Consider the following 12,460-nt stretch of genomic DNA (forward strand, 5'->3'; position numbering starts at 1 on the left):
ATAGAAATTATGAAGAAACAAGTATATTTAGTGAAGTAGTTTGGTTCCTATCAATGTTTACAACAACGATGATTCTTGTTTCTTGTAGGTTGGTGCCTACAAATCTTCTAGAGGGGATTGGTGTCTCTTGTAGGTTTGTGCCTACAAATATTGTAGTAGTGGGTATTGGTATCTCCTATAGGTTGATACCTATAAAGTAGTAGAGGGGATTGGTGTCTCTTACAAGTTGGTGCCTACAAGATGTTTCATATAAAGAAGTTTCGTGGTTTTCTCTCATAATGGTCTCCAAGTATATATTTTGCTACTTGTTTAATTTATGATATTGATGTTTTATGATGTTAAAAAGTTCAAATAAGTAAAAAATTTCATTATGTTGATTCCCCTAACCTTGAGTATAATTTTGAATCCAACAATTGTTATCAGAGAAATTTCCTTCATAAGGAGTCTAACTATTGGAAGGTAAATCTTAGAGGGACAAATGGCTAGTGAGGATAGTTCTTTCTCAAGCAGATCCCCACTTTTTGATGGAACAAATTATGATTTTTGGAAGATAAGGATGAAGGCATATATAATTTCCTTTGGTGTCGATGTATGGATTTCTATGGTATATGGATATAAAGTTTCAGCAATTCCTGCAACAAATGCATATGAGAAATGTTGAAAATAGCAACAAGAAATGCTAAAAATAGCACAGCTATAAATAGCAGTTCAGCCAGTGTTGATCTTAGCAACAATAGATGGAAAAATGGAAGTGATAAAAATAGCATTCTATAAATAGCATTTCAGGATACCTTCCTATTTTAGTCAGTCCCTAAACTAAAATAGTGCAGTAAAGTTCGAATTTGATCTTAGCAGCAGTTTGTAAAATAATTAATTAATTCATCTTGAGTTAACTAGTTAAAGAAAATCAAACTTGAAGTCTATGTAGGGACATGCAACAGTTTCTCCATTAATTGAGGAATTTATCCATCAATTAAAGAGATAAGAGTGAGTTGTAATTTGAGTTGTAATTAGTTGACTTAGTTAACTGAGTCAAGTCCAGTTAGATTAATTCAAACAATTTGTTGAATTAATGTAAGTTCAGTTAGTTAAGGCTTGCATGCATGTAACTACTGCACTTCAAATAACTGAGTATTCTCTCATAAATAACTCATGCATGCCAGTTCAGACAGAGACCCAGTTGATATCAGACGGAGGGGCAGTGTACTATCAGTTGATAGAATATTCCACTGTGAATATTCCTTACATGCAGAAGGAATTCTTTCCTTGAGGATTTCATAGTTACTTCTTCAGGTTTATTGAGTGTGATGAGGCCAATTCACACATGTGACATCATTGGACCCCAAGAAAAATTGTGCAAGGAAATAGGAGGCTTGGAGGGCTTGAGGAGGACATATACTATGTCTATTCAGTCAGTGAGTTGTATTGTTTTATTGCAGAGAGAGCAGGATAGATTGAGAGCTGATTCTTTTTGTAACTTGAACAAGATTTCCACTTATATAATAATACAAAGTTGAGGTTTTAGGCCGAGGCTTTCCCTGTGATATTTCTTCTGTGTTATGTGTGATTGATTTCTCATTCTCAGTTATATGTGTTCTCTTGATCTTGCTCAATTCGATTAAGCTTCCGCAAAGTGTTGTAGAAGTAGATCTTGTATTAAGTTTTCGTATATTGCATAATCTGTTAATCTACAGTGGGAATTTATACATGGTATCAGAGCAAAGGTGATCAAGGCGAAGAACAATATACAATAAGGAGAAGTTCAAATTTTGGTTCCTGAATATAGATATCGAGTTCTTAACACATCTCTATTTCACCTATGGCATTCAGTGGTTTAAGACTCGAGTATGCCCTTGATGGCAGCTCGAATTATATAGCCTGGAAGGATCACATGGAGGCAATGTTAGAGGATAACGGTCTAAAGGACTTCATTGATCAAGAAGTCCCCAAGCCAACTGATGCTACTCAACTGGCAGAATGGAAGAAATGTGTGGCTAGAGAAAGGAGAATCCTCCTGGAGGGAGTTCGAGACCACATTGTCTCGAGCCTCCATGGGAAGGAGACACTGTTTTCGATGTGGAAAACATTGAAAGATTTATATCAGAACAACAACGATCAGAGGAAGCTGGCGCTGAAAGACAAGCTTCGTAAGATCAAGTGTGAAAAGGCTGACATGATCTCTACATATTTGAACAAGCTCACCACCTGCAGGGATGAGCTTGGAAGTGTAGGGATCACTACCATTGATGATGACATAGTGAGTCTTGCACTCCTCGGTCTCCCTAAGAGTTGGCATAGCTACCAAGACTCGGTTAATGGGAGAGAAAAACTACTAGATTGGTAACGACTTTGGTCGGACCTGATGCAGGAGGAAATAAGAAGAAGCACCAGAGATGGATCCTCATCGAAGCAAGATGATGAGGAAAATCTAGACTTAGCAAGTAAGGCGAGGAAAGGGAAAGGGAAGGTGTCCCATTCCAAATCCGATTCTTCACATGGTGGGAAAAATATTGACAAATCGAAAGTGCGATGCTTTCATTGTCATGAAGTGGGCCATTATGCTAAAAATTATCCATAGAAGAAATCTAAGAAGGGTTCCTCAAAGGGATCTGATGGTGAGGCACTGGCCTCACAGTTTGAGCTATATTTCTCTCTTATCACATGCATGGTTTCATCCATGGTGGGATGTGTGGGGTACCTGGACAGTGGAGCTTCATTCCACATGTCAGGTGACAAGAATATTTTCAATACCTTGGAGGAGGATCTCCAGATGCGGATCGAGATGGGCGATGATGGAAAGTACCATGTTTTAGGTGAAGGTACAGTTGTGTTTCAAAGGGAGCATGGAGCTCCCCTCACCCTGACTGATGTAAAGTATGTACCAGGTCTAAAGAAGAATCTTGTGTCTATTGCTATGCTAGAAGATAAAGGCTATGATGTAGTCTTTAGTCAAGGAAAGGTATTCCTGAGGCATATCAGTACTGGACAGACAAAGTGAATAGGGATTCGAGTCAAGAATCTCTACAAGCTGGAGGTAGACAATTGTGCTACTTTGAGTTCCAAAGCTGAGATGGTGCAGAGCCAAGATGTTGGCGAGCTATGGCATAGAAGACTAGGCCACTTGCACCATGGAGCCCTAAATATCATGCTGTAGATTTCTACCGGATTACCCAAGGGAAAACTTGAGCAGACGACTACATGCAAAGGTTTTACCTTGGGTAAGTATGCGAAATATTCCTTTCCGGATCGAGATAGTAGAGCTAGAGCAATCTTGGAGTGAGTTCACTCAGATGTTTGTGGACCTTTCTCTATAGCCTCCACAGCTAAACAAAGGTGCTATGTTATTTTTATTGATGATTTTTCTTGTAGATGCTGGATCTACTTTATGAAAAAGAAGGATCAGACCTTCTTGAGGTTTTGTGAGTTTAAAGCCTTGGCATAGAATGAATCAAGAAAGAAAATAAAAGCCTTGCACAGTGACAATGGTGGAGAGTATGTCTCCCAGCAGTTTAAAGACTTCTGTGATGTAGAAGGTATTAAACGGGAACTGATGACACCCCATAACCCACAATAGAATGGGGTGTCCGAAAAGAAGAACGGATCAATTGTGGGAGCAGATCGAGCGATGTTGCATGACCAAATCCTACCACTATATTTGTGGGTTGAGGCATGTAATACAACAATATACTTGCAAAACATAAGCTTGCATCGTATACTGGGGATGAAGACACCTATGGAGGCCTATTACGGGAAGCGACCTGATGTAAGTCACTTCCAAATCTTTGGATCATTAGTTTACTGTCATGTGACCAAAGATGCCAGGAAGAATCTAGACCCAACAGCTGAGTTGGGAATACTTGTGGGATACACGGATACACCCCACAACTATCGGGTGTACCTTCCTTCCACTCAGAGGACTGTGGTATGCAGGGATCTGAAGTTCGACGAGCAGAAAGCCATGTGCTTATCACTTGAGAGGGAGCTCGAGTTGCATGCAAATGAGGAACTTTCAGTTCCTAAGGATGAGGAGCCTTAGATTGATGCAAAGCAGCTGCATGCAGAGGATCTGGGAGTGGAGACATCCACTCATGTTGATACTTCTAGTGATGGGCAGAAACGCTCGAGGGAAGCTGATAGGTTGATGCTGGATGCGCGGGAGAATGTGGGACAACCATCTTCTCAGCACAAATAGAGGAGGTCACCCGAGCGGTACACTAGGTACATGGCCCTGGTTGGGGAGTGTGTAGATACCGAACCTTCTTCATTCGAGGAGGTAGTGCAGCAACCATTCTGGGTTGATGCAATGGTAGAGGAGTACGATTCTATCATTCATAAAAGTGTGTGGGATGTTGTCCCAAGACCTTACGGCAAGTCAGTGGTGAGTTCTAGATGGCTTTACAAGGTAAAGTAGGCAGCTGATGGCAGTGTTGAGAAACATAAGGCAAGGTTTGTTGCCCGAGGTTTCTCACAGGCCGAGGGGATCGACTACGATGAGACTTTTTCTCCTGTAGCAAGGTACTCTTCAATTAGATCGATGTTGGCACTATTAGCTCATATGGGGTGGAAGATCCACTAGATGGATGTGAAGACATCATTTCTCAATGGGAAGATTGAGGAGGAGGTGTACATTGAGCAGCCAGAAGGTTTCAAAACCTTTGATCATGAGTCGCATGTGTGCAGACTCAAGGGGGCTATATATGGGCTGAAGCAAGCACCCCATGCTTGGTACACTAGGAACGACAGCTATTTCACCAGTTTGGGCTTCTCCAGGAGTGAAGCAGATGTGAACCTTTACCACATCATGGTAGAAGGTAAACCATTGATCATTGTTCTCTATGTCGATGATCTAATTTTGACAGGTGATGATCAGCTGATACAGTCTTGCAAGGAGGACCTTGCAAGAGAGTTCGAGATGAAGGACATGGGCCTTATGCACTAGTTTCTATGCATGGAGGTGTGGCAGAAAGATGGGGAAGTATTTGTGTCTCAAGGCAAGTATGCCAATGAGATACTCAGGCGCTTTCACATGGAGAAGTGCAAGTCCATGCAGACTCCTCTAGCTGGGAAATGGTGGAAGGAGGATGCTACCTCAGGTGTGGTAGTAGCTACTACTATGTATTGGCAGCTGGTGGGTTCACTTATGTATCTAGTGAACATATGACCCAACTTATGCTTTGCGGTGAACCAGCTGAGTCGGGCTATGGTTCAGCCTACCAAGTTGTTTTGGAAGGAAGCGAAGCATGTGCTGAGATACCTCAGAGGCACATCTTAGTTCGGATTGTGGTATGGATGGACAGAGGGAGTGAAGCTTTAGGGCGTCACAAATGCGGATTGGGCGGGGATTCCATCAAACCGGAAGAGCACTTCTGGAGGAATCTTCAACCTTGGTTCAGTTGCAGTTTCCTGGTGCAACAAGAAACAAAGATCAGTTGTACTTAGCTCAGTAGAGTCTGAATACATGGCTTCTAGTCAGGATGCATGTGAGGCCATTTGGAAGTAGAATATTCTAGTGGGATTGTTTGGTCAAATGATTGATCCTACAGTGATCTACTGCGATAACCAGAGTTGTATCAAACTCACAGAGAATTCAGTTTTTCATGACAGTTCCAAGCACATGAATATCCGGTATCACCATCTTCGAGACTGTGTGGTCAAGAGGATCATGTTGTTGCTGTATGTTTCGACCGAGGAACATGATGCAGATATCTTGACTAAGGCATTGTCAAGATGCAAGTTCGAGTTCCACAGAGACAAGATTAGGGTTACTAATAACCCCTTTCTTGTTGAGAGGGAGTGTTGAAAATAGCAACAAGAAATGCTAAAAATAGAATTTCTAAAAATAAAATTGTTATAAATAGTAGTTCAGTCAGTGTTGATCTTAGCAACAATGGATGGAAAAATGGAAGTGTTAAAAATAGCATTCTATAAATAGCATTTCGGGATACCTTCATATTTTAGTCATTCCCTAAACTAAAATAGTGAAGTAAAATTCGAATTTGATCTTAGCAGTAGTTTGTAAAATAATTAATTAATTCAGCTTGAGTTAATTAGTTAAGCAAAATCAAACTTGAAGTCTATGTGGAGACATGCAACAGTTTCTCCATTAATTGAGGAATTTATCCATCAGTTAAAGAGATAAGAGTGATTTGTAATTTGAGTTGTAATTAGTTGACTTAGTTAACTGAGTCAAGTCTAGTTAGATTAATTCAAACAATTTGTTGAATTAATGTAGGTTCAGTTAGTCAATGCTTGCATGCATGTAACTACTGCACTTCAGATAACTGAGTATTCTTTCATAAATAACTCATGCTTGTCAGTTCAGACAGAGACCCAGTTGAGATCAGATGGAGGGGCAGTGTACTATCAATTGCTAGAATATTCCATTGTGAATATTCCTTACATGCAGAAGGAATTCTTTCCTTGAAGATTGCGCAGTTACTTCTTCAGGTTTACTGAGTGTGATGAGGCCAATTCACACAGGTGACATCATTGGACCCCAAGAAAAATTGCACAAGGAAATATGAGGCTTGGAGGGCTTGAGGAGGACATATGCTATGTCCATTCAGTCTGTGAGTTGTATTGTTTGATTGCAGAGAGAGCAGGATAGCTTGAGAGATGATTCTTTTTGTAACTTGAACAAGATTTCCACATGTATGATAATACAGAGTTGGGGTTTTAGGCTGAGGCTTTCCCCATGATATTTCTTTTGTGTTATGTGTGATTGATTTCTCATTCTCAATTACATGTGTTCTCTTGATCTTGCTCAATTCGATTAAGCTTTCGCGAAGTGTTGTAGAAGTAGATCTTGTATTGTGTTTTAGTATATTTCATAATCTGTTGATCTACAGTGGAAATTTCTACAGAAAAAGGATTTTGTAGATAATTCCAAAGTAACGAATTTCATTCTAATTGGTCTTGTTGATTCAATATTTCTCAAGGTAATGTAGTCAGAACCTACTAAATAAATTTGGAACAAGCTTCAAAGAAACTATGAAGGAAATGAAAAGGTAAAGAAGGCTAAACTTCGAACTCATAAAATGCAATTTGAAATTTTAAAGATGAATGAAGAATAAGACATTGCAAGTTTTTTCCTTTGAGTAGATGAAGTTGTGAACATTGTTAGAGGATTGGGTGAAAATACTGAAGAACCTGTAATTGGTCAAAAAGTGTTGATATCTTCCATTGAGTTGTAATCCAAAGGTTTTAACTATTGAAGAAATCGAAGAATTGGAAAATACAAAGATGGATGAACTACATGGAATCCTCAACGCAAATGAGATGAGAATAGGAAAGAAGGACTTGGGATTAAAGGAAGCATCCTTCAAAGACATAAAGAAGACAAAAGGACATGGGGGCCATAATCATTCAAGCTTTGAGTTATATGAAGAAGAAGCTCAATTTGTGAGAAACCTGAAAAGAGGATCTGGAAAATATAAAGGTACGCTACCATTCAAATATTTTTAGTGTGGTAGAATATTTTATTATTATTCTAAATGTCCATATGAAAAATTTTAATGTGGTGATGATGAAAGAGAACATAGAAATAAAGGAAATTTGGATGAAAATAAGAAGGGAAGATCTCTCAACAATAGATGTTTCTATTCCAAGGAAGATGGCAGCTCATCAGAAGATAGTGATGAACATGCATTTGATGACGATCATGAAGAATTGCTATCATGGCCTTGGAGAATCAAGTATTAGATTCAAAAGAAGAAGATGTTGATGGGGAGGTAGAACTTTTGGGAGAACTTATTAGTATCTTGAAAGAAATAAAATGACTCGGAAGAAAGAATAAAAAGTTGAAGGATCTATTACTGAAATACGAAAAGAAAGGTTATGATTTTGATGAAGTTTCAATCATCCTCCTAAAAACGAAATTGGAAAAAGCCAAGAAAATAGAGGATACACTAATAATTCAATTGAAAGGAAAGGAAAGAAATTGTGAGAAGCAGGAAGCATAGGTTGTATCCTTAAGAAGGGATCTAGAGAAGGAAATTTCTTATTTGAATATAACCTAATGTTTGTAAAAAGGACTGAATTATTAGATAACATTCTCAGTTGTTAAATATCTCCTCTTATTAAAATAGGTCTTGTATATCATAAAATTTGTAAGAGAGAATCAAGCTCAAAGTCAACAAAAGAGAAATGAGAAAAGGAACCTGAAAACTATGTTAATTTTCTCAAAAGATCTATCAAAGAAAACAAAAACAGAAAAGAAGGAGAGAAAAAGTGGATATATAATCCTTAAATGAAAGAAAGCAACACCTCACAAGGAAGTGAGGACTAGATGACACCCATGAATGTATCCATCAGAACAATTTTCCCAACAATGCCTTTTACGTCTAGGTATTGAAATATATTTTATGGTTATTGCTTCTCATGCAATAATTTTGGTCATAAGGAAATAGATTACAAATCATATGTAAGAAATGACTATATGAGGAATAATATTAGGGGATCATATAAGAACTCAAGGAATGTTTGTTTGAGAAACAATCCTAGAAGTTTTAATGAGAATGGTATTAGAAATTACAATTCATTTGCTCCCTTATTTGATCATGTTGAATGTTTCGAGTGCAATAATTTTGGACACAAAACTCAATATTGTAGAGGCAATACATTGAGGCCTCTAAACCAAAGAAAATAAGAAGATGATGTCATAAACGAAAATCAAATAATAAAGTTATGGATAAGGAAGCAAGAGAAGAAGGAAGAATGTGTTCTAGCTCTGTGTTCAAAACAAAGATAGAAAATGTTATATAGATAGTGGATGTTCAAGGCATATGACAAGAGATAAAAATAAATTTATATCTCTAAAAGAAGTCAAAGAAGGCAACATCAGCATGGGAATAATGGTATAGGAAGGAAAATTGGAAAAGGCACAATCAACATTGATGATGGAAGGACAAAAACTCAAAATTTTCTGTTAGTTGAAGGTCTAAAGCATAATATACTAAGTGTAAATGAAATCATTTAATCAAGGGTGTGATCTCATATTTCGTTCTAAGGGATGTGAAATAAGAAAAGCAGGTTCAAGAAGGCTGGGATAAAATGTAATTAGGTCTCCAAACAATGTATATGTCCTCAAGGAAATTAAAATAAAGAATAATTTCTCTATGGGAATAATATCCCTAGTAGCTCATAAGTAAAAGACAAATTTAAGGTAAGTGAGAGACTACAACACCTCATACTGCATTAAGGAAATGGGAACATTTTTAGAGTGAGTTACAGGAGAAGGATAATGAAATGGAAAGATTGCATGATGTGAATTAGTAGCTGAATTTGAATTGAAAGGTGAAATTCAATTGGCAAGAAAAGAAAAATGAGGAGAGTTGCAAATAAGGAGAAGCATTAATTTAGGGTCAGTATCGATTTCATGTTAAAAGAGTTAAGTTGTAGAAAAAAAGGAAGCATAAGCCCAAGGGGTGTAGTCCTTAAAAGAAAAGGTAAAAGGAAGTTTAAGCATAGGGGGAGTAGTCTAAAGAGCAGAGCTGCAGAAGAGAAAATGGTGCATGTAATGACATATAGACATAACCTTGATAAGGGGAGCCTACTTGTAGATAAAGCAAAGGTAAGAAATCAGAGCAAGTAATCATTTTGTTGATAACATCTGAGGAGAAGAAATTATAGCCATAACTAAGAATAACCCTTTACCAATGTCAAAGGAGGGGAATATGTAAACATAAGGAGAGGTAGTAGACAAGGGGAGTAGTTGTAATCACTAAGAGAAGTTACAAATGGAGGAAGATTTGAAATTAGTAAGAGAAGTTGCAAATAGAGGAAGAATTATAGACGCTAAGAAAAGTTTCATACAAAAGAAGAGTTACAGATAAGGAGAAGCATAATTTTAGGTGGGGTATCCCTTTACCCTTGATGTTAAAAGGGGAGAAGTTGCGGACATAAGGAAAATTGTAGACAAGGAGAGTTCTTAATATCAATACAAAACTACTTGTTGGCATTGTTTTTATTAATGGCAAAGGAACAAGAGAAATAACAAGGTATGCAAGAGTAGGAGCAAGAGAAGCTTGGGTATAGAAAAAAAAGGAGCAGAAATAGGTGATATGGAAAATATTATTTGTACATTATGTGTACATGGTTGTAACACCCTCCTCCCATGTCTACCCAAGTAACTGGCCAACCAAGGTAAACATGTGATGAGAGGCTAATATGATATTATTCAACCTCATAGGTGACCTTAAGGAAGTGGAATCGATGGAAACACATCAAGCATACCTCCCACATCAACAACAAAACTCTCAAGAGCCATCCCAATCACATAGGTAGCATGCCCCAAGGTCCCACTAATTTTTTAAGATATTAAACGTCTAGATGCTCCCATGCTATGGGCATGCTAGTGTCTAGAGAGATTTGGACGCTCCCACAAGCCTACATGTTTGCATCCAAGGACTAGTTCCAGCAGACCTATGCTAGAGTCCGCGGAATTTAAGGAACTTTTCAAGCCCAGAATTTTGGCCATTTCCCAAAACTTGTTGTAACTTTTGGAATCCATTAAAAACATGATGACAAGACTAATAAACCAAAAACTAACTCCAATACAAGGCCTGACAATCCCCAACTGGGATTGACATTCTGTCAAACACTTGGCATCAATGCAAACTACAGGTGTAAACAATAGATTTAAGCATATGGGTCTCATGCTATCTGAGAATCACTAAGAAGCATTGTTCCCTTATATCATTTAATACATTATCATGTATTAGGTAATAAATGCATTGTTTATTCGTTTACAAATAGAAACATGAGGAGAGCCATACATCACATCATCAATGTCAGAATACATGCTCATAACCAACAACATAATAATAGAAATACCATGAATACATCAGCCATATAATCCACATATAGACCAGTACATTTACACAAGAAAAACCAAGGGAATGAATTTCTCATTAATGAATGTAGAAACCAACGGGGGATGGGGCTACCACATTCCACCCGACCATAGATTGGCTGAGCCAAATCTCTCTTCATCCAATCACCCCCATGCCATATTCCAAGCTTGAATTTGAGACTCATAACCAACCAAAAAAAACCAAACAAGCATGGATTCTATTGGAACTCTCCACCTACACTATGAGGAATTTTAATGCCTCCTAGTCTCTCAGGCTTTACCATAATCCATAGTCTGATCCAGGGATTACTAGGCCCTACACCGAGACCCACTCTCCAGGACTTACTGGACATACCATCCCAGGACTACTAGGCCCAACGGAGAGAAATCCACATCTTGGCTTTACCGTATATCCCGCCATTCATCGCAAGGATTCCTAGGCCCACCAAGGCACACAATATTGGCTTTACCGTAAACCACAGTCTGGCTCAGGGTTTACTAGGCCAGTCGCTTTACTGTGATCCACAGTCTAGTTAATGGACTAGTAGGGCATGTATTTTTCATTTGGAGATCTACCTCACTCAGCTTCAAAGCCATTTGGCAATCTAGCTCAGCTGAAGTATGAGAACCCATCTCATCAAGGTTATCCGAAAATGGCAAGGCTAGGCTGAAAACACTGTCACACCTGGAAAAACCCATGCCATAAAAGAAAAAAAACCACACGCAGTACCATGCATTCCAAATCTAGCAAGGAAAACACACATGAAAATCGATACTTGCAAATAATAGTGTTGTAGCTGCTTGATCCTGCTCTTCCTTGCTTGCTTCTTCCTTCCTCTTTCCTTATTTTCCTTTCTTGATCCAATGAAAAACCTAAGAAAAAACTTGCCAACTAATCCTCAGAAGCCTTGTCATTAAACACATGATGACAAGACTAATAAACCAAAAACTAACTCCAAGACTAGGTCTGACCTTTCACCTTCCTTTTCTTCTAATTTCCATTATTTTCATAAATAAATGTGCCAAAATTTCCATTTTGTCTTTCCAAATCCTTTTCCATTACCTTTGCCAATTTTCTTAGCCATAATAAACCAAATTAACACCCACACTAGGATTTCTTGCACACCATTCAACTTGGAATACGTGTCCCATCAACCGTGGTCTTATATTTTTTTACATGAATTTTTAACCAGGGTTGTTACATAACCCTCCCCCTTGGGGGAACACCATCCTCGGTGTTCAATGCCACTTATAACTAACAAGACTGCTAAAAATGAAACATACTACCCATGGAGATTTATAACATAGCTCGTTGTAATATTTACAATGAGCATCTGCTAATACATGACAAACATATTGTTTACTGGAGCTTTATAACACAACTCCTTATGGTATTTACAATAATAACCACGTATACACACATACACATTTTCTTCACCCAAAAAAAATCATACTGTCTATGGAGGTTTATAAATCCAGCTCGATACAATATTTACAATAATACACATATACGCACATATTCGCATTTTCTCAACCAGCAAATAAAATGATATTATGCCTACATCCGCAAAAAGTGAATCCAGAGGATCACACCACCCTCAAAGTAAT

The 12,460-nt window shown here is 38.1% G+C and overlaps 1 pseudogene; it reads left to right on the forward strand.

The window, feature by feature from the left end:
• Positions 1–7,242: 7,242 nt before the first annotated feature.
• LOC149262658 (uncharacterized) overlaps positions 7,243–12,460 on the forward strand; it is a 33,931-nt pseudogene continuing 28,713 nt past the window's right edge.

The sequence above is a fragment of the Pinus tabuliformis genome, chromosome 6 (assembly GCF_031772625.1).
Source record: "Pinus tabuliformis cultivar Carrire ecotype Pingquan chromosome 6, CPIR1, whole genome shotgun sequence".
NCBI lineage: Eukaryota > Viridiplantae > Streptophyta > Pinopsida > Pinales > Pinaceae > Pinus > Pinus tabuliformis.